The sequence below is a fragment of the Peromyscus eremicus genome, chromosome 4 (genome assembly GCF_949786415.1).
Source record: "Peromyscus eremicus chromosome 4, PerEre_H2_v1, whole genome shotgun sequence".
In the NCBI taxonomy this organism is placed as follows: domain Eukaryota; kingdom Metazoa; phylum Chordata; class Mammalia; order Rodentia; family Cricetidae; genus Peromyscus; species Peromyscus eremicus.
The window spans coordinates 117,459,215-117,483,072 of NC_081419.1; the positions used below are offsets into that span (position 1 = coordinate 117,459,215).

Genomic DNA, 23,858 nt, shown 5'->3' on the forward strand with positions numbered 1-23,858 from the left:
TTGGAAATAGTGCAACTACAAGTTTCAGAAATTCCAGTCTCTTTACACACACAATGGTAGTGAGCAGTTCTTGGTGATACTGAGGTAGAACAAATTGTTCCAAACCTAGAGACAAAAAAGCAACATAAATTCTATTTGATTGTCATTTTGTTGGTCCAGAATTTGGAATGAGCCTGGGAACTCCCGCTTATCCCACATAGGTTGGGGCAGGTGGCAGTGAGATTCATCAGTGTTGGATGTCCAAGACAACCACTCATACGACCACAAGATGGGAGCTCCTGTGAGGATACTAGCTTTTCCAGCAAGTCAATCTCAGGACAGTTGGACCTCCTTACATGGTGCCTTCCTTCCTCTAGATTAGTCAAAATAGACAGCCTTTCACTGTCCTGTCTTGGCAGTCAGGTGGCATCTCTCTCTCTCTCTCTCTCTCTCTCTCTCTCTCTCTCTCTCTCTCTCTCTCTCTCTCTCTCTCTCTCGCTGAGGACCAAACCAAGTGCTCTATCACTGAGCTAAATCCCCAGCCCCAAGTGGCATCTCTTATGCCATGCTGGGTAGATGTTATTCTAGTCAAGAGCAAGGACGTGGGTTCTACCTCTCAATGGAGGGAAATAAAAGCCATGAAGAAACTGTATATTTAATAATGACATTTAGACCTTGGTGCTACTGAGATTTTTTCCGCACAACAGGATAAGCTGGTGATCTTATCAATTGAAAAGATACCAAGCCGGGCGGTGGTGGCGCACGCCTTTAATCCCAGCACTCGGGAGGCAGAGCCAGGCGGATCTCTGTGAGTTTGAGGCCAGCCTGGGCTACCAAGTGAGTCCCAGGAAAGGCGCAAAGCTACACAGAGAAACCCTGTCTCGAAAAAAAAAAAAAAAAGAAAAGATGCCTATCATGAGAAGGGAACATGGGTGTGTGGTGTTACTCCTTCAACCCACAGCTTAAAACCCTGGTCATCTGAATCCAGGCTAGCCGCTCATTGGATGCCATTGTTGCTTAGATGTAATTACAAGGCTCCTCCTCTGGTCTGTAAGATACGCCGACATCTTGCTTTCCTCCCCGGCACTGGGCAAACGTCCCTGAATGGTGAGAGTCTATCTAAATGGGCAGAGATATTGATTTACTTTTCTACCTTATTTTGAAAGCTCCTTATTTACCAAGTGCTGAGCAAACATCAGGCAAATGGTGGACTGCACTGAAATAGATCAAGTGAAGAGAAGCACAAGCAGTTCTGGCTTTCTGAACACGGAGCTGGTTAAGCATCAAGCATACACACACACACACACACACACACACACACACACACATACACACACACACTAGATTGCAAAGTGCTCAATTTGTTCAAACATCATTATTTGCCAATTGATAGTGCAGCTGGCCCAGATGGTACTGGGTAGCACTGTAGAAAATGTTTCCAATCAATCTACACAACTGAAACTTGAGCTCTGTCTAAAGAGAGCTGACTGAAGGCTGGGATGAACTGAGTGTCCATGTCATGGTAGGGCCACATCTCCCAGGATAGAGTATGCAGCCGGGTGTTTAAGGACAAAATTGATTGTGCCTTTAGCAAAGAGAAAAACAAAGGTGTTAGTCTGCCTCAGTGGTGATTGATAAACAGGGGTTTAGAGATTTCTAGGTGTCTTTGATATAGAGGATATTTAAGAATTGGTTTAGCTGGGCATAGTAATATATACCTATAATCCCAGCACTTAGGAAATTGAGGCAAATAGATCTCAAGTTCAAGGGCAGTGTGGCCAACTTAACAAGCCTGTGTCTCAAGGAAACAAAAACCGAAGACAGGAAACCACTTGTCAACATTGTGTTGCTGCTAACACTCAAGAAACAGAGGTGTTGTTTGCTCAGAATAAAAGCCAGAGGTTCCCTCGGGTAGCCAAATGGTAGCATACTGATGCCACCTGTAACTGCACCTTACAAGAAAGCCACTGATAGGGTGTAAAGTAGAGGCCCAGAGTTCAGGATGGCTCACTTCCAATACACAGCCCAGAGGGTCAATATGGTCCCTGAGAACAGCCAGGGAAAATCCCCAGAGAAGAAAGCTTTTAGTAATTTTGTCCAATTTTCTGATTTAAGTGGGCTGCTAATATTAGCAGAATCCAAGCAAAAGTATAGTAGGGCATTCTGGGGTTTGGTGCTATGTGGTAGTATTGTGTTCCCCAAAATATTGTGCACCCTAATAAACTTATCTGGGGTCAGAGAACAGAACAGCCATAGATACAGAGGCTAGAAAATGGTGGTACACATGCCTTTAATCCTAGCCTTCTGGAGGTATGGATCTCTGTGAGTTCAAAGCCACACTGGAAATAGCCAGGCATGGTGACTCACTCCTTTAATCCCAGGAAGTAATAGCAGAAAACAGAAAGGTATATAAGGTGTGAGGACCAGGAACTAGGCTGGTAAAGCTTTTAGGCTTTCAAGCATCAGTTCAGCTGAGATCCATTTGGATGAGGACACAGAGACTTCCAGTCTGAGGAAAGAAGATCAGCTGAGGAACTGGTGAGGTGAGGTGACTGTGGCTTGTTCTGCTTCTCTGATCTTCCAGCATTCACCCCAATACCTGGCTCTGGGTTTGTCTTCTTAATAAGACCGTTTAAGATTCCTGCTACAGTGCTAGGTCTTTGTAACATCCTTGAGGAAATTGCTTCAGTGGAATAAGTTGGCCAAGGTCTGTCTTCAGAACACAGTTTCAGCAGTTGTTTTGAAGGACAGTCACTTCAGCCTCACCTTTAACTCAAAATAGGATGCACTTTTGCATCAAAAACTAAATTCAAAGATGGCTTTCCTATCCAACAGTTTCACCTCTACAATCAATCAAGCGCTTAATCATTGGAGGAAGAGGAAGGGAAGGTCTAAGTGCCCTCACCTGGACCTGGCGTGGACAGGCAAGCACAGGACACAGCCCAGTCATTCTCACACGTCCCTCTGGAGTGGTCCTGTTGGACTTTGACTCTTTCTTCTAAGAAGAAAGTTGATTCTTTTCTGTTGTTGTTACCAGTTTTGTTTTAAGGAGGATATTTTTGCTTGTTCTGGTGAGATCATTTCAGGAGAATAACAATTCTAAGAAGACTCTCTTCACTATATATTTCTCTTAAAATCCAACAAATACTGCCATACATCTCTTCCCAATTTTCTCATTGTGTGAGCACCAGTGTTTGTACACAGACTAATATGAACATTCAAATACTGTAATTTTATGGAACCATAGTCATTTCTGTAGTCTACTTTTGGTAATCTGACATGACTATATTTAGTGACCTCCTACACACACTTGGCACTCCTGAATTCAGAAACCAGGATAGAGAAGGCTCCTTCCCAGGAAAAAGGCCAGTACTAGGGGACAACTCCTATATCTACAAGGACCTACAGGAGAAACTGAGAGGGTAAACCCACCTCCTTCAAAGGATGATTGACAGGTGCTGCTTGCTGTGACCCAAAGGGAAAACGAACTCCAAACTCTAGTATGGCAGGTGTATCCTAATCAATGGTTGAGCTTTGAGCGAATCATGCCTTCTCCAACTTCAAACATTGCTCCAAGAAAGGACTTGAGAGTGGTGTGGTCTCATGACATCATCTTGCTTTCAATGCAGTTCTGCTAGGCTCATCAAGACAGGCCTCTGTTTCTTCATTAAGAACAGCATACCATTCTAGGAAGAGACACTTTAACAATTAGTATAATAGGATTCTTGGCTTCTTGAGAATATCCAGCACTTGCTAGATTCCATAAAACAATTGGAAAAGGGGATAGGATTTCAGTGCGAAATGAAACTTGATGCTTCTTTTTAAAATGCAGGTGAAGGCTGGCATTGGTGGTACACACCTTTAATCCCAGTACTCAGAAGGCAGAGGGAGGTGGATCTCCGTGAGTTTGAGGCCAACCTGATCTACAGAGAGAGTTCTAGGACAACCAAGGTGCTTACACAGAGAAATTTTAAAAAAAAAAAAAAAAAAAAGACAAACAAATAAATGCTGGTAAGGTACACACAGGCTTGTGGCTTTCATTTGTTTAACCATAGGATGAACTTCAGGTGTAGAAGTGGGAGCAGGTGAACAGAAATCATGCTCTATAGAGAATAATAGTAGGCTTTGTCATATGTGGGAGACATGCTAGTGTGGAGAGACTTTCCTTTAGCCCTGGCCCTAAATATTCATTTCCTCATCTTTCTGAAAACTATTTTTTCAAACTTGATTTGGTTTTCCCTTGAGGAACTTACAATTTAATAACAATACAGCAGCAAGGCACAGGAAAGTGATTGTTCCAGTCAACCTGTTTGCAAGGGGACAGTTTTTCTTCAAAACTAGTTCTGACTATCGTCCGGAAATGTAGCAAGTATCACAGGGTGGGGAAGGTGTGAAGAATGGTGCACTGGGTCATTAAGATAGGACTGACTGTGCTCTAGGCAGGAACCAAGTTTGTCCATGTGAGGTCTCAATAGAGCGACCGCCCTTTGTAGACCATTTGGGAGGAAGCAATATGGAGTGAAGGAGCAAGCAGTAATCTGGTGTCATGAAACCCAGGCTAAGGGTTTTCCTATGGAAAAAAAAAGTATTTGGGACTCTAAGAAGAATTCAGAACTGAGACATTTAAAATATGGAAAATAGCTTCCCTTCCTGGCCTGGAAAACCCATTTCTGTAGAGAAGAATGAGCAGAGCAGCAAATACACAGAGCAAAGACAGCACCGTTTCCTGTGGATCCAGACAGCACTGTTCCCCACAGATCCAGACAGCACTGTTCCCATAGATCCAGACAGCACTGTTCCCCACAGATCCAGACAGCACTGTTCCCACAGATCCAGATAGCACTGTTGTTCCCCCCAGAGCCAGACAGCACTGTTCCTATAGATCCAGACAGCACTGTTCCTATAGATCCAGACAGCACTGTTCCCACAGATCCAGACAGCATTGTTCCCCACAGATCCAGACAGCATTGTTGTTCCTATAGATCCAGACAGCACTGTTCCTATAGATCCAGACAGCATTGTTCCCCACAGATCCAGACAGCATTGTTGTTCCTATAGATCCAGACAGCACTGTTCCCCACAGATCCAGACAGCACTGTTCCTGTAGATCCTGACAGCACTGTTCCCATAGATCCAGACAGCACTGTTCCCCACAGATCCAGACAGTACTGTCCCCTGTAGATCTGTATTTTAATTAATTAATTAATTAAATCTTTCTATGCAATCTCCAAATTCCTGACCCATGGAATCCATATGATGAAATATTGGCATTAAGCCAAATGCTGGGTCAATTTGTTATGCAGCAATAGTAGTAGGTGGATGTAATTGTTGACTCTGAATGATTTACTAATTGCTTTTGCCACTTAGTGATGGGGTCTAATTTTGTATTTCACTCCCTCTCCATTAATATGTTTCCTTTTCTTTGCTCAGATGCTTATGGGATTCTGTCTCTATCTCTTCATGCAAATATTCCCTGGAATATTGATTCCCACACCCTTTATCTTTTTTGGAATGTGTTGAGCCTGTCAGTCTACATACACAGGTGTTCTGTTGTCTGTGTCTATTTCAGTGCTTTGTGTGTTTGTTTTCCTAGAACATTGTTAGAATTATTCTTAAGTTGAGGAGTGGCTCCCCACCAGTAAATCTGGAGAGTTCAAACCATTCCCTCTACTGCTTAGCTCTTGCTATCTCAGATCCAAGGACAATCAATAAAAAAAAAAAAAGAGTCAAATAGCCTTTAACTATGGGTAGATTAAGGACTCAGTTTATTCTACATGATAGTAAATACTAACAATGGACATGACTTCAGTGATACTTTGGGTCTTAAAACCTAAGGCTCAGCATTAGCTTCCATAGTATCTATGACACCTAGCCATGCTTGGTTGTCTGTGGTGTGGCACATAACTCCTCTCAGCCTCAGAAATTGATGGTTCTTTATAAATCCCCCAGCAAGATGTCTATCTGAAACAGCAGCACTCATAAACACAAATAAACAATCACCCCTCTGTGAAGGCCCACAAAGGTTTCCTAGTGAGATCTGAGCTTGCTTTACCCAGCAGAGCTGCATTAGAGGATTGCTTGACCATGTGCATGGTTTCTAGGTGACTGGAAGGGTCTACACTTGGCTGAACTAGGGGGAGGTCTTTTGCTCCACCCCTTGGCATTTCTATAAATAGCCCTTTAGAAGAGACAGAAGGGGCCAGTGGATAAGGATCTAGACCCTCCAGAGGCTATGCTGTGTTTCTATCTGTTTCTCACCCCTCTATCCTTCTATCTAAATCTCTTATCCCTCACTCCTCAAGAGTACCATAGGGTAAAATGTGGGAGCTGGCTTCCCAGCTGGCCTCCCACAGATGGTGCCAGGAACAGGGACAAGGGACTTGGTGAAAGAAGTGTCAGGGAGCATCATGGGTATAAGAAGGCATGCCTGATAAGGAATTAAAATATAAAGGCAATGGTATTTTATTCTCAGGAGTGAAAGTTATGTGACAGAATGCTGAAGTTGAAAAGTGAGGCTGCAGCATATATTTTGCTCTATCTAGGTTTCTTTCTTTTTTTCTCTCTCTTAATTTCTATCTATAAAAATTAAGAAAAAATGTAAGGTAGAATATAGGAATATAGTGTAAGAAGACATTTAGAATAATAGTAGAATTAGGGATATTGGGTAAAAGGAAACTTAGGGTAAGGTAGAATAAGATAAGCAACATAGGACTATGTTCCTTGATTTCCAACTATGGGACTGTGAATGCAAATTCCTGAGAAGAATCAGAATCATGAAAAAATACTATGAAAGAAAATGGGCAGAAAACAATTCCTATGGAAGCTTTTGGCCTGTGGATAGCTTAGATCTAAGCCCTGAGCTACAGGGAAAGAATTTTCCCTCAGGAAGATTGGGGTGAAATAAAACTCTTTACTCTGCTGGCATTGCCACTGTATGAAAACATTGTACCATCAGAATTAATTTCCTCTTGGCCATGAAGCCAAGTTTGGGGAACAGAAGTCTTGGGAAAAACCTAGTAATCTTTCTCTTAAAAAAAGTGAAAGTTTTTCAGATCTTTCATTCTCAGATCTCTTTTCTTCCTATAAGGGCAAAATTACATTCACCTAGAAATAACATCTATCAGTATGGGGAAATCACTTTTAATTGCTCTAAGAAAAAAAAACATCTTGGAATATGGCAAATCCTCTTTGCTAGTCCTGTCTCTCCTTCAAGCCAGTAAAAACAGCAGTCAGAATCACCTACAGCCATAACCTATGCCCGAGAAAGTGCAGGCAGAAAGCTAAGCAGGGGCAGCATCCCCCAAGGTGGAGCCATGGCAAAGGCAGTGCAGGACCCAGGGAGGAGCTGCTGGTGTGGAAGAAGTTAGCAGAGAAACTGAGCCTCAGCTAAGGCATCGGGGGAGGGAATAAGTGGGGGCAAGCAGAGGATCTATCCTAGAAAAAAATATCTTACTGAAAAAGCTTTATTTCAAGTACTTTCATTTTCTTTCACTGACCCACAAAGATGGGGGAGCAAGCCACTAGGAGTTTTTCCTTCTGGCACCAAAGCACCTGTCCATATATGTGTGGGCAGATAGACATGGCTGCTGTGGATGGTTGATTGATAAATAAAACACTGATTGGCCAGTAGCCAGGCAGGAAGTATAGGCAGGACTAGCAGAGAGGAGAATTGAAAGAACAGGAAAGCGGAGAGGAGACACCAGCCTGCCATCCAGGGAGCATCATGTAAAGGCAGCAGGTAAAGCCATAGAACATGTGGCGACATATAAATTAACAGAAATGGGCTGAGTATAAGAGTAAGAGCTAGACAATGGTAGGTCTGAGCTAATGGCCAAGCAGTTTAAATAAGATAAGCATCTGTATGTCTATTTTATAAGTGGGCTACAGGACTGCCATGGCTTGGTGGGACCCAGAGAGAAAAACTCTACCTACACATGGCCCACTCTGGGAAAACGTCAGGTGAAGGAAATACACCTATCAATGCCAGCTCAGGGAGAACAAAAATCTCCTGTGTTAAAAGAGCAAAATCTTGACTCAAAAACCTCCTGTGGTAAAAGCAAATGCTTGAATACAGACAGTGTGAATTGAAGTTTTCTCCTAGACCCAGAAAGGCAGCATGGGAATGTAGTTTGTTCATAATAGAGTGATGATATAGAGAAAGGCAGTTTGGGAAATGTAGTCTGTAAAAGAGGTACCAGTACTGCACTGCCCCAAAACTCTGTTTTTTCAGCTCAAGATGCTATTTTTTTTTCACAAGCTTTGTTAGCTTGCCTCCAGGGAATGAGAAACAGGCAAACAGCTTGCCTGTCAGGTGGGAATTATTTGCTATGAAAAAGCAATATGGTGAATTGAACATAAAACAGGCATTCCTTATAATCCTCAAGGACAATGGCAATCTCAAGAAACAGCTTTTAAAAATTAGGAAGGGGGAAACTGTACCTTCAGAAGCTTGCTGGCTGCCTGAGTTTGGTACAATGTGTGGAACAGAGAAATGTCAGCTCCAGAAGAACTGGAGTAACTTTCAGAGTGATATTAAAGCTGACCACTAACTCTGAACTTTCAGAAATAAAGCAGTGTTGAGTTCACTTATAACTTTTACTGTGGTAACTCAGGATTTGTATACTCTCTGTCTTGTTGAAAGAAAATAAGTTAGTTGTGCTAAGAGATTCTTTCTGGATGCTTGCTAATAAAGTTTCTTCTTGAATATAAGTTTGGTAAATAGTTCTTTTTAGAAATCTCTTCTAGATATGTGCTAAAGTTTGTAAAATATTCCTATAGAGTTTCCTTTTGAATATAAGTTTGTAAAAAGTGTAAATGTTGAATGTAAGTTTAAATGTTGAATGTAAGTTTGTAAAAAGTGTAAATTTAAATGTAAGTTTATACTAGAATTGTTTTTATTACTCCATCAATATCTGTCTAGTCCAGATAAATTAGATAACATTAATTTTTAAAGGATAACCAAATCAATCACATTTTCTAATGTAATGTAATGTGCATCTTGAAGTTTTTATTGTTCGTTTACCTTCATATATATTTGAATATTTTTTATGATAGCTTAAAATATAATTTTATGATCTCAGTAGCCCCTGGAACACTTAAGTGAAGGTGTCATAATTAGGGGAGTTTTTCTGCCTTCTTTCTAAAAGTTTCCACTCTTCTGTTTCTGTTTAGAAAGGGATAGGCCTCCCACAACGAGGTAGACCTCCGACAATAGAGTTAGTTTGTAACACTGGTATAGATGAGCTACCTAAACAGCTAAAAGTGTTTTTATAATTAGCACAGGTTTTTGTTTACTTGAGTGGATACTTTGAAATGATTTGAAATGACTGTTTTCTCCAGGGAATCAAAATAGTCTCTCGAAAATTTTATTGAACATCTGTTAGGAGAGAATTTTGATCCAGGAAAAGGGCTTGGTGCAGCTAAGACTGCTGCAATCACCTTAGACCCATTCCAGTAAGGATATTCCATCTTTATTATCCTCTACTCCTTTACTGGGAAGTGTGACAGCTATAGAGATCATTGTGGATGTTTGCAAGTTCTTAGTAGGGACCTGGGTTAAAGCTGAGTTAAGTTCTGTACCCCCTCTTGCCAGAGGTTGGTGGCCAAAGACAGGCAACTTTCTTCATGATAACTTCCTGAATGTATGTATGTATGTATGTATGTATGTATGTATGTATGTAAAATTAATCAAGAAGGATGACCTAGGACAGGCACAGTCTGGGGGGGGCCCTTTTATACATCAAGAAGAGGGAATTGTGGAGGCCCATAATGGTTTCCTAGTGAGATCTGAGCTTGCTTTACCCAGCAGAGCTGCATTAGAGGATTGCTTGACCATGTGCATGGTTTCTAGGTGACTGGAAGGGTCTACACTTGGCTGAACTAGGGGGAGGTCTTTTGCTCCACCCCTTGGCATTTCTATAAATAGCCCTTTAGAAGAGACAGGACAGGCCAATGGATAAAGGTCCAGTCTCCCACCTGGGCTCCCACACCTCTCCCAGCTCCCCCTCCAAAGGCTTTTTGTCATGGAAACATTCTTCAGTTCCTGTTTGTTAAGAGAAAAAATTCAGAAAAGAGAAGTTTGAGTGGAATTTTATTTAGCAAAGCTAAGCAAAGCAAACAGCCCAGAAGAGAGATGGAGTGGACTGCCCTAAAGCAGAAACAAGCCAGTAGGTTCTATGTTGTGCACTATAAAGTCTCTAATTAATATTTATGAGATAGATGACCTTGTTTCCCTCCCAATAATGGTGGACTAGATCTCTCTTTTGGGGTATTTCTTCCCAATGATCTCCACCAAAGAGGGGGTGTCAAAATCACAGGTAATTAAAGTGATATGAGTTCTTTCAAGCATGCAGCCCCTTCATTAGTGCATATATGTCAGGGAATGCCCTAGAGCAGTGGTTCTCAACTTTCCTAATGCTGCAATCCTTTAATACAGTTCCTCATGTATTGAATACCCAAGGATCCCAGGGATTTCACTACATCCAGTGTGGGATATCTGAGGGGAAAAAATCTACATACACTATGCTTTTATGTCTATTAACTTTATTCCTCTAAGACAAAAATTCTATCAATACAGCTATAGCTCCATCAGGCATTCAGAGCAGGAATAACTCTAGACATACCAAGCTCTTTATCCATCTACTTTATTTCTCTGGTCTAAAATCCTGTCTACATAGCTTCAGTTCCATCTGGTTTCCTCTCATAGTCCTGCTAACAACTAACCTCTTAGGCTTCTAGCCTCATCTTCATCCTCTATATCCTCGTTCTCCATCTCCACTACTCTCTACTCCTGGCACTAATGGACTCTACTGGTCTCCCGTGCAAATGACCCCTTGTTACCTCTCAACACCAGCAAATGCAACATATGTGTTTGTATCTTTGTATTCCTAATCATCCCCCTTTAGCTACTGTTCAGTGGGGGTCAAATGTGTGCCCATGAGTCCAAGATTAATCCAAGCTGTAAGAACACTTTATTTTTTTCTGATAAATTTGTAGAAAGCACCATCTAGTATTGGTGAAATTTTTAAGGCCACTCCACATAGTTAAAAGGGAGGTTTATTTAGTGGTGTAACTTACAAATGAAGGGATAGGTAGGTTGCAGGGTCTGGGGAAGACGTAGCACAGTCCAGCGGTGTTCTCTGGAGAACTCTGCTCAGTCTACCTCTAGCGTCCAGGGTCCAGGAACCAAGAGAAGGTGGTGCATCCGGATCTCGGGTCTTCAGGGCCCTCTCTTGGCCCTGCCTTGTAGGCATGACAGTTACCGAAGCCTCAGTGGGGGGGGTTGGAACTTCCAGATCAAAGCTGGAATGGCTACCCACTACAATCTAGTTCTATCTTATAGGAAGGAAAAAGGGAGTGGAGAGTCAAAAAAAAAAAAAACTAGAAGAGTGGTCTGTGTACTACTACAGATGTCTTGAGTATTAAAGTGTGACTGTCTACACACCCAGCACCAGCAAACTGCATGCACACTTACACACATATGCACACACATGCATACACACAGGTACACAAATACATACATATGCACATATGAAAAGTTAATATTATTTAAAAGTTCTTCACTCACATTGAAAAAGATGACTGATATTGCTAATATTCCCTGCAAATTGGTTAGCACAACTCACATCTTACAGTCAGGAGGCAGATCTATTTATTTATGAATTTTCAGTGGCCACCAGGGTATCTGGTGCTCAAGAGGCTGCTGGACACTGTTTGTGCAACCGAATGGGATGCAGCAATTTTAGCAGCTTTGACTCACATAAGACAATAGTGTAACCCACAGCTGTCCCCCCAAGAGACTTCACTTTCACCTCCTGCTAGCCATGAAACAGGATTTTCATTACCATCCCTTAAAATGCAAATCCACACAATAAAGTTTTGAGTGACATGGGTTTGTTAAAACGTGCTTTATGGAAGGAAGGAATTAGTTTATATCATGCCAAATAGTTTAATAAAAGTCCCGTTAGATTTATGTATTCTCCTCACAGAAATCTCTCTTCAGCCACCAGCTATCAAATCACAGCCACGTTTTATGGATCGCCTTGTCTTCCCACATGAAAATATAGTCTAGAATTAGAAGCAGTTCATCTCTGACCCCAATTTACATGTCCTTGAAATCAACACCACAGTCTCTCAAGCATCTGACCAGCCCCACCCTCTGCAGAAGACGAGCATCCCTCACACAGGCTCAATTTTCACAAACCCATGAATGTGTCCACCCCAGAAGAATGGATCACTCCCTGAGTGTGGGGGAGGGAGCTTCTTATGCTCAGAACATGAGATTGCTCTTAGCGCTATTCCAAAGCCAAGTCATTTGTTGCAACAAGGACCCAGGGCTTCCCTGACAAGGCTGTGAGGTGACTCCTCCCCATCCAGCACAAAAGCCAGATCAATAGAAGTCATCTTTTTACAATGTGTATAAGGAAAAGTGTTTAATTACATAAGAAGACCAGATTTATCATTGAGATTTTAGAAGATGTAGACAAGAGTGAAAGTTGAAAAAAATCACCGACTTTAGTTTTGTTTTCTTTCTTTCTCCCTTTCTTCAGTTCCAGGGGTTGAATCTAGTTCCTTGCATATTCTCGGCCAGTGTTCTGTCATACCACTGAGCTATAATCCCGGCCTTTTATTTACTTTTTTTTTTTTTGAGACAGTATGTAAGTTGCCCAGCATAACCTAGAATTCACTCCATAGCCCAAGCAACTCCTGAACTTTCAATCTTCTTGTCTGGCCCTCCCAAACAGCTTGGATTACAGGTCCTTGAAAATGGAGAAAAAGGAGACCATGCACCTGGGAATGCAGGAAATCCAGTGGAGGAATAAAAGGAAAAAAAAAAAAAAAAAAACCTACCCTTGGAGGCCCCAGAAAGAACACAGCCTCAGAAAAACACTTCAGTATTAGACCTCCAACCTCCAGAACTCCCAGGTTTTAAGCCATGAAATTTGTGGCAGTTTGTTACTGCAGCCATAGACAGCTAAGACACCACAGAATGAAATCTGTTTTCTCTGGTCTTCCTTAAAGGACAGGCCTAAGCGAATGAATGGTTCCAGGCCTTCCACGAGCACCATGGCAAAGCTGATCTGTTATACTCTTCACTTGTTCTGCACCGCTGTGCAGGCGCTCATTAACGCTCGCTCCACTGGACACTCCCGGTCTATGCAGAAGTGTGTTAAGAATCAATAGCTCTGACCTTTATTCCTTGTTGATGTTCTATCATCTTGGGCTGCTCAGCTTGACGTGAATTACTCCTTATACCGCTGTTAGCTATGCACTACCATCCGTGACCCACAACCTCAGACAGGTGCCGATGGCAACTTCAACCCACATTTCTGTGCCATTGGCAACTAATAAAATAACAATAGAAGGAAAGAACTGACAAGACTTTGCTGCTGAATAAGATACTGGCCTTTGAGGGAGACCACCAACACATGCCCTTGTGGAAGAAAAAGCAGAGGAAGGGCCCCTACCCTTCCCTTGAAGTCTTCAGTCCATCTGTTAGTAGGAAAAACTGATGTTTGGTGCCTTATTTAAGAAAAGGAGGTTACATTTCAGGGTTAGGGAGAAACTTGGTGCCAGAGAAACTCCCAGGAATCCACAAGGATGACCCCAGCTAAGACTCCTAGCAATAGTGGGGAGGGTGCCTTTACTGGTCTTCTTCTGTAATCAGATTGGTGACTGCCTAATTGTCATCAGAGAGCCTTCATCCAGTAACTGATGGAAGCAGGTGCAGAGATCCACAGCCAAGCACTGGGCCAAGCTCCAGTAGTCCAATTGACAAGAGGGAGAAGGGAATGTATGAGCAAGGAAGGTCAATATCATGATGGGGAAACCCACAGAGACAGCTGACCTGAGCTCATGGAACCTCATAGACTCTAGACTGACAGCTAGGGAACCTGCATGGGACCAACGTAGGCTCTCTGCATGGGGGTGACAGTTGTATAGCTTGGTCTGTCTGTGGAACCCCTAGCAGTGGGATCAGGACCTGTCCCTGGCATATGAGCTGGCTTTTTTGGAACCTGTTCCCCATGCAGGGATGCCTCACCCAGCCTTGATGCAGGGGGAGGAACTTGGTCCTGCTTCAAAGTGATATGCCATGCTTTGTTGACTCCCATGGGAGGCTTTACCCTTTCTGAATGGAAGAGGAATGGAAGAGGGGAGGGACTGGCAAAAGAGGAGGGAGGGAAAACTGTGGTTGGTATGTAAAATAAATGAAAAACAAATTAATTTAAAAAAAAGAAAAAGAGCCCTGCTAAAAAAGAAAGAAAGAAGGAAGAAAAGAAAGAAAAGGAAGCTAAAATTCCCATAATTCATTTTCTTTCTATAGTGGTCAGTGGTTTTTGTTCATTCTTAGGATGAAACAAAACCACAACCTCTATAAGAGCATGTGAATGGTGGGTCTTTCCCACAGTAAACACATCCCACGCAGAAAGACTGTGTCTAGAGAAACCAAAAACTCAAAGGATGCTTCCTCCCATGCTTTCCTCCCATCCTTAGTTCTTCCTCCTGTGAGGTGGCCAGTCCAAGCCTGATCCTCTGTTGTTCATGACAGCACCACTTCTCCCTAGCTCACAGAAACTGCCCAAGGCTCTTGAAATTGTCTTTTCCACAAATCCCCATCCCCTCCTTGTGCCAGTCTCTAACATTGCCTTTGAGAAAGCTGTCTAATTAATAAGTTCTGCACAAGCCTGAGTAAGTGAGAACACCTGGATGTAGCCTCCTTCCCAGAGGACTTGTTTTCCAAATCATTTAAATAGAGTTGCAATCAATCTGGATAATGAATGTTTCAAATTAAGGCTTAACCCTTCCTGGCTGAATTCAGTCCAGGTGCATGTGCCTGGGGCAGGTGATTCAGGTCACAGGAGGCTGCCTTCATACACATCAGGTCACACCATAGGCTCCATTAGCCTAATCTCTGTCCCTCATTCCTTCTTTTTGTTTGTTTGTTTGTTTGTTTGTTTGTTTGTTTGTTTTTGAGCCAGGGTTTCTCTGTGTAACAGCCCTGGCTGTCCTAGAACTCACTCTGTAGATCAGGCTAGTTTTGAACTCACAGAGATCTGCCTGCCTCTGCCTTCGAAGTTCTAGGATTAAAGGCGTGTGCCACCATGCCTGGCTCCTCATTCCTTCTTGATGATATAGATTTTGTGGATATACTGTTCAGCATAATTATCTCAGGAACATTTATAGACTGTTTCCCAGTTCTCAGCAAGAGTGTTTCTTCCACCTGATCCTCACCAATAAGCAAGCTCAGGAGGTCAGGAATGGCATCCTCTCTGTGCTATGCATCAGTCAACAGATTTCTGTGAAGGACTTGAGAACAAATACTGCAGGCTCTAAGGCCGTATGGTCTCCTTCGAACACACCCAACTGTGTTATGCAGCATGGAAGCAGCCAGAGAAGACATGTAAACAAAGAGGACTGGCTGGCTTCCAACAAACTCTATTTACAGAAGTAAGTTCAAATCTCTGCTCTAGATGGAAGCATGACTCAAAGGATTGGAGGAACCTACCTGCGAATATGTACAAATATGGAGCTACTACACCAGGGCCTGAGCCCAGGTTTTTCTGATTTCTCTAGCTAGTGAACAATCACTGAGCCTATAACACAGTCTTCAGTACTCTGGAGAATCGTGACTTTGGACAAAAAGACCACCATCTTCGCCTAGCCATGCCTTAACACTGCAGGCATGGCATCACCTGGACCTAGGATGTCATCCTTCTCTTCTGTCAAGAATAGGGGTTTGACAACCCAGACACATGCCACCTAGCATCTTCCATCTCCTAGTTCACCAACAAAACTGGAAGATACAACATTATGGGGCTGGGCAATGCAGTGTTAGAAGCTGTACTCCTGTGTCATGCTAGAGTCATGCATTCTCCGTGGACTGCTCTGAGCACCTTCTCAAGGGTGCTCTGAGCACCTTCTCAAGGACCCTGCTGGCCTAACTTCATCTCTCCCTCTCCCTAACACTGGTGTAGCCCTGAGGAAGAGGCGCCCTCGGCAGACTGTCAAATGTGAGGATGCTAGCTGGTCACAGCTAGGGTGGAGGGTTAGCAGAGCCTTTTCCTACATCCTATTTTTCCCATCCTTATCCTCAGACTTTTCCTCACAATTATTTTTCCAAGATCCTTCTCCTGTTGCACTTGAGTCCTTCTGCCCACCGTAATGGAAAACAGAGTGTTCCGTGTAGCTCAGGCAGGCTCTTTGGAATGATCCATTGTGTGTGTGATCAAAACTTATTATAGCAGCTTGACTTTTTTTAGCCTCTTTTCTACACTCAGCTCTCAGGAGAGTCCCATAGAGAGATCAACATCATTTTGACCAAGGACAACATTTAGGGGCATCTAGCTTCCATGGCCTGCCCCACAGCATACGCCAGTCTGGCCAGCTCTTGCTTAACGTTTGGCAGAAACTCTTCCCTCTCCTAATATCTTCACTTCCATAAGCCCAGCTCCTAACATGCACCCACAACCCTGGTAATGGGGACAAGAGAGTGTGCACGCTCATGCTAAGCATAATCCACATGTTCCTGCAGACATGGGAGCTGGGATTTTACCCTTCAGTGTCATTCTCGTTGTTTCTCTGTGCACTTTGCACCACTGGAAACCCCTTTCGTTTCCTCTCTAATTGCATCGATTTATGTCATGGCATACCTTGTGCACAGAGCTCCGGATGATGGATAGCAGTTTGTTAATATCTTGTCACTGAGATGCAGTGGCTAGAACTGTGGTCAGAGGCCCAAAGCCATAGTTTGTTCCCTCAATCGATTGCCTTCATTCTTGCAAGACGGGCAGACCTCTCTAAATGAGGCTAACCAATGCTGTGCACTCAGCCATAATTGTGGCTTAACTCCGTGTTCTTTCAAAAGTTAAGCCATGTGATTTGCACATAATTGGGCTCTCCAAAAGTCACACCTGCCTGCTCAAGGAAGAAATTAACAGTCTTGGCCACCTGCTCCCTCCCCTCCCGAATCTGACCTCTCTCAGCCACGTCTTCCCTTCCTGACCTTCTCTACTCTCTAAATCTCTTTGGATTTTGACACCCAAGCAGATAAACTGGAACTCCTGTAGCCACATTGCCAGGTATTGCATTTGTGGGCTGCAGTCTTCCTAATCTACAGGAGGGAAGTTTAAGTCACAGAAATGGATAGAAACAAAAGTCAAAGATCACGGTGTTGGCAGGAATGCTTTGGGGAGCCTTGTGGCTGGCTTGGGGGATCTGCTCTTTTTTCTTGGCTTATAGTCAGCCTTCTCTAGATAACCTTTCAACAGTCTCTCTATTTGGATGAGTTTCTCCAATTTCTCTTAAATGAGCACACCAGTGTTATCTGATTAGACTACATTCTAATGATTATATTTTACCTGGGCCCCCTCAAGAACAAAATCCCAGATATAATATCATTCTGAGGAACTGGTCATGACTTTAACATTTGGGTTTAGAGATGGATACAAGTGGTAACTGTGGCTAGTTAGATATCAATATGATATCCCAAAGAAGTAAGCTATGGTATCCTGCCTCAAGATAAATGGTCCTGGTCCCACTTCCTTCAGTGTCCGCCAACTGCTTAAAACTGGGAATTAAAGTCCCCCACCATGCCTGTGCCATCTCCTATTAGGGAACACTGACCTTCTCCCTGTCTCTCTGCCACCAACTGTTGTAAGAACATTCCAGAAATGACATACCCTTTCTCTTCCCCAAAAGGATATCAGTGATGGGGCGTGTCTTCTGACTCCATCTGTAATCCTGCATCTCATAAAGGTGTGCATTCATGCCACTCCTGGGTGTTCTCACTACAGGGCTGGGTGAGAGACTTGGCACTGTCTTCTTAGTTTGGTTTTAATTTACCAGGAAGAAACAAGCCACCACCCAAAATAAAGGCTAGAAAGTGAATGGTATAAATCAAGAGGGTTTTCACAAATAAGATTTATGTGTTCTTTGGAGACCTTGCACTGTTCTCATCCCCTGTTCTAGTTCTGCATTACCTCTATCCCCATCTGGGAAGTGAGCATAGATATCTGTTTATCTGGATAAATGGAGTACATCTGCCTCTCAATCTGAAGGAAGTCCTCTGAGATCCTCCAAGGTGCTCATTTCCCAGCCATCCTCTTTGGTTGGATTTGATTTCAGTTCTTAGCCTTTGTTTTGTCAGATATGGTCAAGAGAGAACAGGCAAGGACTGAAAGACACAGGCCTCAACCCCAGCTGCCCTCGTGAATCACCCAGAAAACAACTACAGCAGTGAGTAAGCCTCCGGTCTCATTCCATCCCTCTGGTATCTGGTTTGAGCCTTTGGATCTCACCAAATTCCAAGACTGTGCAACCAGAGCTGGGGACCTTTGCTGCATAACTAAAGACAAGCCAAGTGTCATAGCAACAAAGGAGCTTGGCTACTCGGAGGGTTTTCACCTAGGACAGGAAGCACAGGACTCAGGATTTCACAAAAGGCCCACGTTCCTCTGTGGTTTCCAGACTACAAGGTCTCTGAGATCCACACATTTCTGAAGTTCTCACACTCTTACACACCCTTATTGGGAGCGCCATTTGACCCAAACATTCTGGACAGCATTTAGCAATAATTGCCTTACAAAAATTTAAAAATCACCTATTCATTGACTAAGTGTTGAAAGACATCACCAACATGTGTGAGCATGCCAAGTATACACTCTGTGTATGAGGATATTCAGCATGGTATTGTGCAAACTTATTGCACAAGAACCTTGTTGATGGTTTGAAAAAGTTCAGGACACACTGCCAGAGCGGCAAAGCATGAGGAAGGGTAAAGAATGAAGATAACTGCACATCTCAAGATGATCTTGTCCTTGGTGAAGCCATTTTAATTTTTGTTCCTCCAGGTATGGGAGGATAGGGCTTCATTATGTCTTTCAGGACACAATTCAGCCCATAACAATTGGAAGTAACATAATTCTTTACGGTACATAAAATGACAGTGTAACACAGTCAATGTCATGACCAACAAATCCAAGTCCAAGTTAAAGCAAAAGTCATTTATTCAGGGATGTTTTAAGGAGACATAGGGTCCCTTGGCTACTGGATAATATTCTGAGGGAAGGAGAAAATGGTAGGTTTTTGTTATTGTTTGTTATTTGTTGTTTTCAGAGTTTTGTTTTGTTTTTTAAATCTGGGACATGAGTGTGTGTGTGTGTGTGTGTGTGTGTGTGTGTGTGTGTGTGTGTGTGTGCACATACTTGTGGGTACCCACAGAGGCCAGAAGAGGGTATTGGATTCCCTGGAGCTGGAGTTGCAGATGGTTGGGAGCTGCTCACTTGGGAGCTAGGAACTTAACTTAGGTCCTGTGGAAGGACAGCAAGTGCTCTTAACCACAGAGCCATCTCTCCAACCAAGGGGTAGAGTTTTAAAGAGCAAAATCTGCAACATGCAAGTAATTGTGTACACATTATGACTGATGGAAGCAAATGGTCGATTGGGAGCCCAAATGTCTGCTGGTGATTGCTGTTTAGCTGCAAATCCTGCAAGAGTAAGTGATGGCCCAGGATATTGTGGTCCCTGCGGTTTGAGCTGAGATATGCATCTGCTCCTTCAGTGACTTCCCTGACCTATTCTGGTGGCTCAGAACCAAAGTGCCATCTTATGTCCTAAGTTCACAGCATGATTGACAAGCCCCAGTACCTAAAATAACCTGGACGAGTGCGTTTTAGCTTCTTTTCTTGCATTCACTTCAAGCTGAAACCTTTCTTACCCTGTCAGAGGCAGGTGTCTCTTTTACTCCCCTTCCTCCTGGCTCCTCCCAACCCAGAACATTCCATGCTAATTAACAGCTGTTTAATTATCAGCCCAGCAGGGAAGCGGTCATAGCCCAGTCCTTAACCAGTTATTTCCCCACTTAAGCTGTCCCAGATTTCTGGAAGGCTGACTGTGCTAAATGCCTTAGGGAAAAGCAGTGTGGCTTCATGGAAAGTTCAGGGCATTTGGAATCAGTCAACCTGAGTGACTGCCACCTTTTACATTGTTGGGCATGGCTTCTGAACCTCCATTTGGTCAGCTGTAACAATACTCCCTAGTTTTATTGGAAAGGTGAAGGATAGGGAACATACCTTGTCAAGCATAAAATAGTAAGTAAACGTGTTGGGTTACTTCCTGTTCTGTCATTGGACTGTCCTTACTGACGCACTGTAGGCACACAAAAAACATCTGTTGACTGAGAAATTCTCAGTTGAGAACCAGAAGAAGTAGGGGGTGGGTGGAGTTATTTGTGTCCCATATGTGCACACATGACAAACTAAGGTGTAAAACTTGAGTCAGAACTGTGGGGTACCCGTCAGTCCCCTTTCTTTTTAAGAAGGAGTCACAAGCACTCCTGGTTTCCCATGTTTTTGCTTGGACATTTGTACATATGGCGCACTTTGGGGAGGCATTTTAAACCTATGCATCTAAGTTAATTGTGCTTTGTATTATAGTAGAGGGGGAAGTTATGATTAAGTCATACAAATGTCACTGGGATTGCATCCAAATGGTGATGACGGGCTTTACATGAAATAGGCTAAAATACAAAGCCTAGAGAAGGGACAGTGAGTCAGGTGGTCTTTTAGTTATTGTGAGGGATGTCGTTTAGGCACTAGGAAAATATTGCCCTGACATTAAGGGATTTATCACACATAGAATTGTAGCATTGAAATCTTCCCCAGAGCTCTTTAAAAATGGCTTGCAACCTCATCTCTCTTGTCATGTTTATTTCAGTTGCAACAGAAAACAACCTAAACAACTAATAGGAGAGAAATAGTTGGTCCATGACTCTACAGAGATGTAGAAATTAAAATACCATAGCTATGTAGCAGCATTAAAAATTTTATAGTAAGGCACTCAGGAAAGAAAGAATGCATGATTTCATCTACAATATTATTACTAATTATGTAAAAATTAAGTATAATTATGAATTATAAATGAACAAGAACCCAGAAAATAAAATCAATAGACTTGCATGGAGAAAAAAAAACACTTCTGGAGTTTTGCACAACATATATTTGCTAAGACATTCTGCCGAAGTGCACCTGTGATGTTTGTGGAGGATAGGAAGATACAGATGTAGAAAGCCTGCTTCAGGCTTAAGACTCCTGAGTTGCAAAAGAAGGGTGATGTCCAGGGACTATGGCACCCTAAAGCATCACTGGTTTCCATTAAAACCTCATTTATGAAATTAAAATTAATTTCATGGAAATGGATTAAGCAGTCTTTTCATTAGTGTGCTCCTGGTCTAATTGAGTTTGGAGTGACTGGTGAAGTCATTCCTGCACTGAGGCTCTTAACCTCAAGTCTGCTGTGGGCCTTTTGTTCCTAGACTGTAGGAAACACCATGGAGATAAGAGTCTTCAAACTTCCCCATGGCGGCTGGTAGTTGTACTTGCCTCCCAATGATCCTAAGAAGAAAAGTTACTATTTCACAGAAGTTATTCATGACAATGAGTCCAACACAAGAATCCTCCAATAGAAGTCAATAAAGGTGTCCCTGTGGTGAGCACTGGGGAGAAAGGCCTCCCTGTGAGACCACATTGGGGGAGAGGAGCTACTGAGGTCAGACTTCTTCCTTCCTAAGCTGAAGGGATTCTCAGCTTAAATTTGTTTCAAAGTAAAAGGTCTGGAAAAAAGGCACATAGTGACTGCCCTCCAAACTGAGAACCACACATTTGCTTGGACCTTTTAAATGTTTTTTGTATTAATGAATTCCAACACACACACATACACACACACACACACACACACACACACACACACACACACACACATGCACACACTCATGGGGGTGGGGATTTGAGAACATAAATCCTGAACCATTGACTCTATGCAATATAACTGGCCAAAGACCCCAGCTGTGGCATTCCGAAGGCTGCAAACCAGTAGCAGTGAGGTCACACTTCCCCCACAGCTACTCCAGGCCAGGATTGGGGGGCTGAGGCTGGCTCATTGCCCTGGAAAGTCACAGGGTTCCAGTAATGACCAGATTTGGGTTCTCAACAGCTTGCTGGTGCTTCCTTAGTCTACAGAACAATCAAGGATACATTTGGTCAACTTTGTTTGCCTGCCCTTTACTTGCTGCACAGTTTCTTATATTTCCTCTCAATAAAATCTACGCATGTTTTATCCCATTTGGGGAATCTGTATCTTAGAGAGGATATGTGTATGCATATAAGAATGCACACATGAATATTCATATACATGCATATGTCTATAGGTGTTGTATAGTTGAGCTGTAATTTATCTTTTTTGGTAGCCATGAGCAATGTCAATACTTTTGCCATTTAAAAAAAGTACCAGTCAACCCCACTTTTCCAAGTACTTTGCTATTAGCTATACCACAGCATCTGTCACTTCTTGGGAAAATATCCAAGAACTCAGAGCAACATTGTACAAAGACTTCTGTATAGAGTTCCTGGTCGAGTTTGAATTTTTCTGTCAAATGAGGCTAGCCTTTGTGGGTAGGTGTGGAGAATGCTGAAGTGAGAACTAAGCTCCCCTATAGAAGAGGAAGGGTTAAGTAAAATCAAGAATCTTTCCACTCTCCCCTTGGCCCTACGGCATCACTCAGAACGTGGACCTACTGGCCTTCTCTCATCCACACCACTGAGGATTTCTGACTGTATAGAAGAAGTAGATTCTGGACCACTTCCACAGAAGAGCTATCAGGAAGCTGCCAGGGGCTCACCATCAACAGGAGCTTGAAGAGTCAGCTTTAATGGCCTACAGTGCCTGACTGTAGAAGCTCTAGCCAGGATCCTTTAGACTCTAAAGTTTAGAGAGAGTCCAGTAAGCAGACTCTGAGGTAAATGGGCTCCAAGTATTCCCTGTCCTTGCCTCAACTTCCTAAGAATCAACTGCTAAGAGAGAAGGGGCCAAAAGAGGCATCCTGAGAGTGAGGAAGCCTCACTGAGAGTGGAAACACCAGAATTTCACTCCTACTAATGTGGAACTCCGGGGACAGGAAGAAAGTGCCCCCAAATGTTCTAGGGAGAGTTGGGAAGAACTAAATAGAGTGTTGGGTCACAGAATCTAATAGAAATAATAATAAATAGACAGTACATACCCTTTCGTGCTGATCCCTCATCCTTGAGCTTATTGATGTCAGACTGGCCACAGCAATTGAGTGATAAAGAAAAGAATGCATAAGTGAAAAGAAATTCCCTGATGAGACGGAAGTCTGGTCATGGCCTGGAGCCTGCTTGAACAGCTCCCAAATTTCATTTCTATCCAAGAGCTTGGGATTCCACCTGGCTGCCCCAAACTGAACCATGGGAACAAGGAAAACAGTGCAGACCTTCCACCCCTTTCCCAGGCCTCCCCCTTGCCTTCCGGAGCCTTGCTGGCTGTGGGGCTTGCCTCGCAGTGGTGGCTTTGTGTCTGCTGGAATTCTGTTTAGCTGGTTCTCAAATGTGACAGATGCAGCACTCATAGCAAATGCAAAGGCTGAAAGCCTTCAGCAAGGCGAGCTATTCAGGTTTTATCCCAGACTCTCCCTCAATCCTCAGCAACTTCCTTCTCCTAACAGAAGTGTTCTATGTCTTCTTGTATGATCCCTAACGCCTCATCTTCCTCAAGAATACTTTCTCCATCCAATTCTTATTTTAAAGGAATTTGCTTTGGGCTGTTGTTAACCACTGATAAAGGCAGGCACCTGCAGGGGCAAATGCCTGTATTAATGTACCTTCAAAGTGTCTTTTCCCTTACTTTCAGATAAAAACCTTTATGTCACAAGCTGAGCATGGCCAGAGGTATCCTGTCTTTGAGTTTGATCTTTTAAATGTGTTTTAGGACTATGCACTAAGCATGTGTGTCTACTATCTTTCCCTCCTAAATTATGAACTTAAACTGAGCATGCTCAGGAATGACTCCTTAACTGCGTGTGTGCTCAAGAA

General features: G+C 43.0%; 1 protein-coding gene across 2 annotated transcripts in view; it reads left to right on the forward strand.

Annotated features, from left to right (window-relative positions):
• Pcsk2 (proprotein convertase subtilisin/kexin type 2) overlaps window positions 1-23,858 on the forward strand; it is a 245,033-nt gene that overhangs the window by 111,290 nt on the left and 109,885 nt on the right. The gene's annotated exons all lie outside the window — the stretch shown is intronic.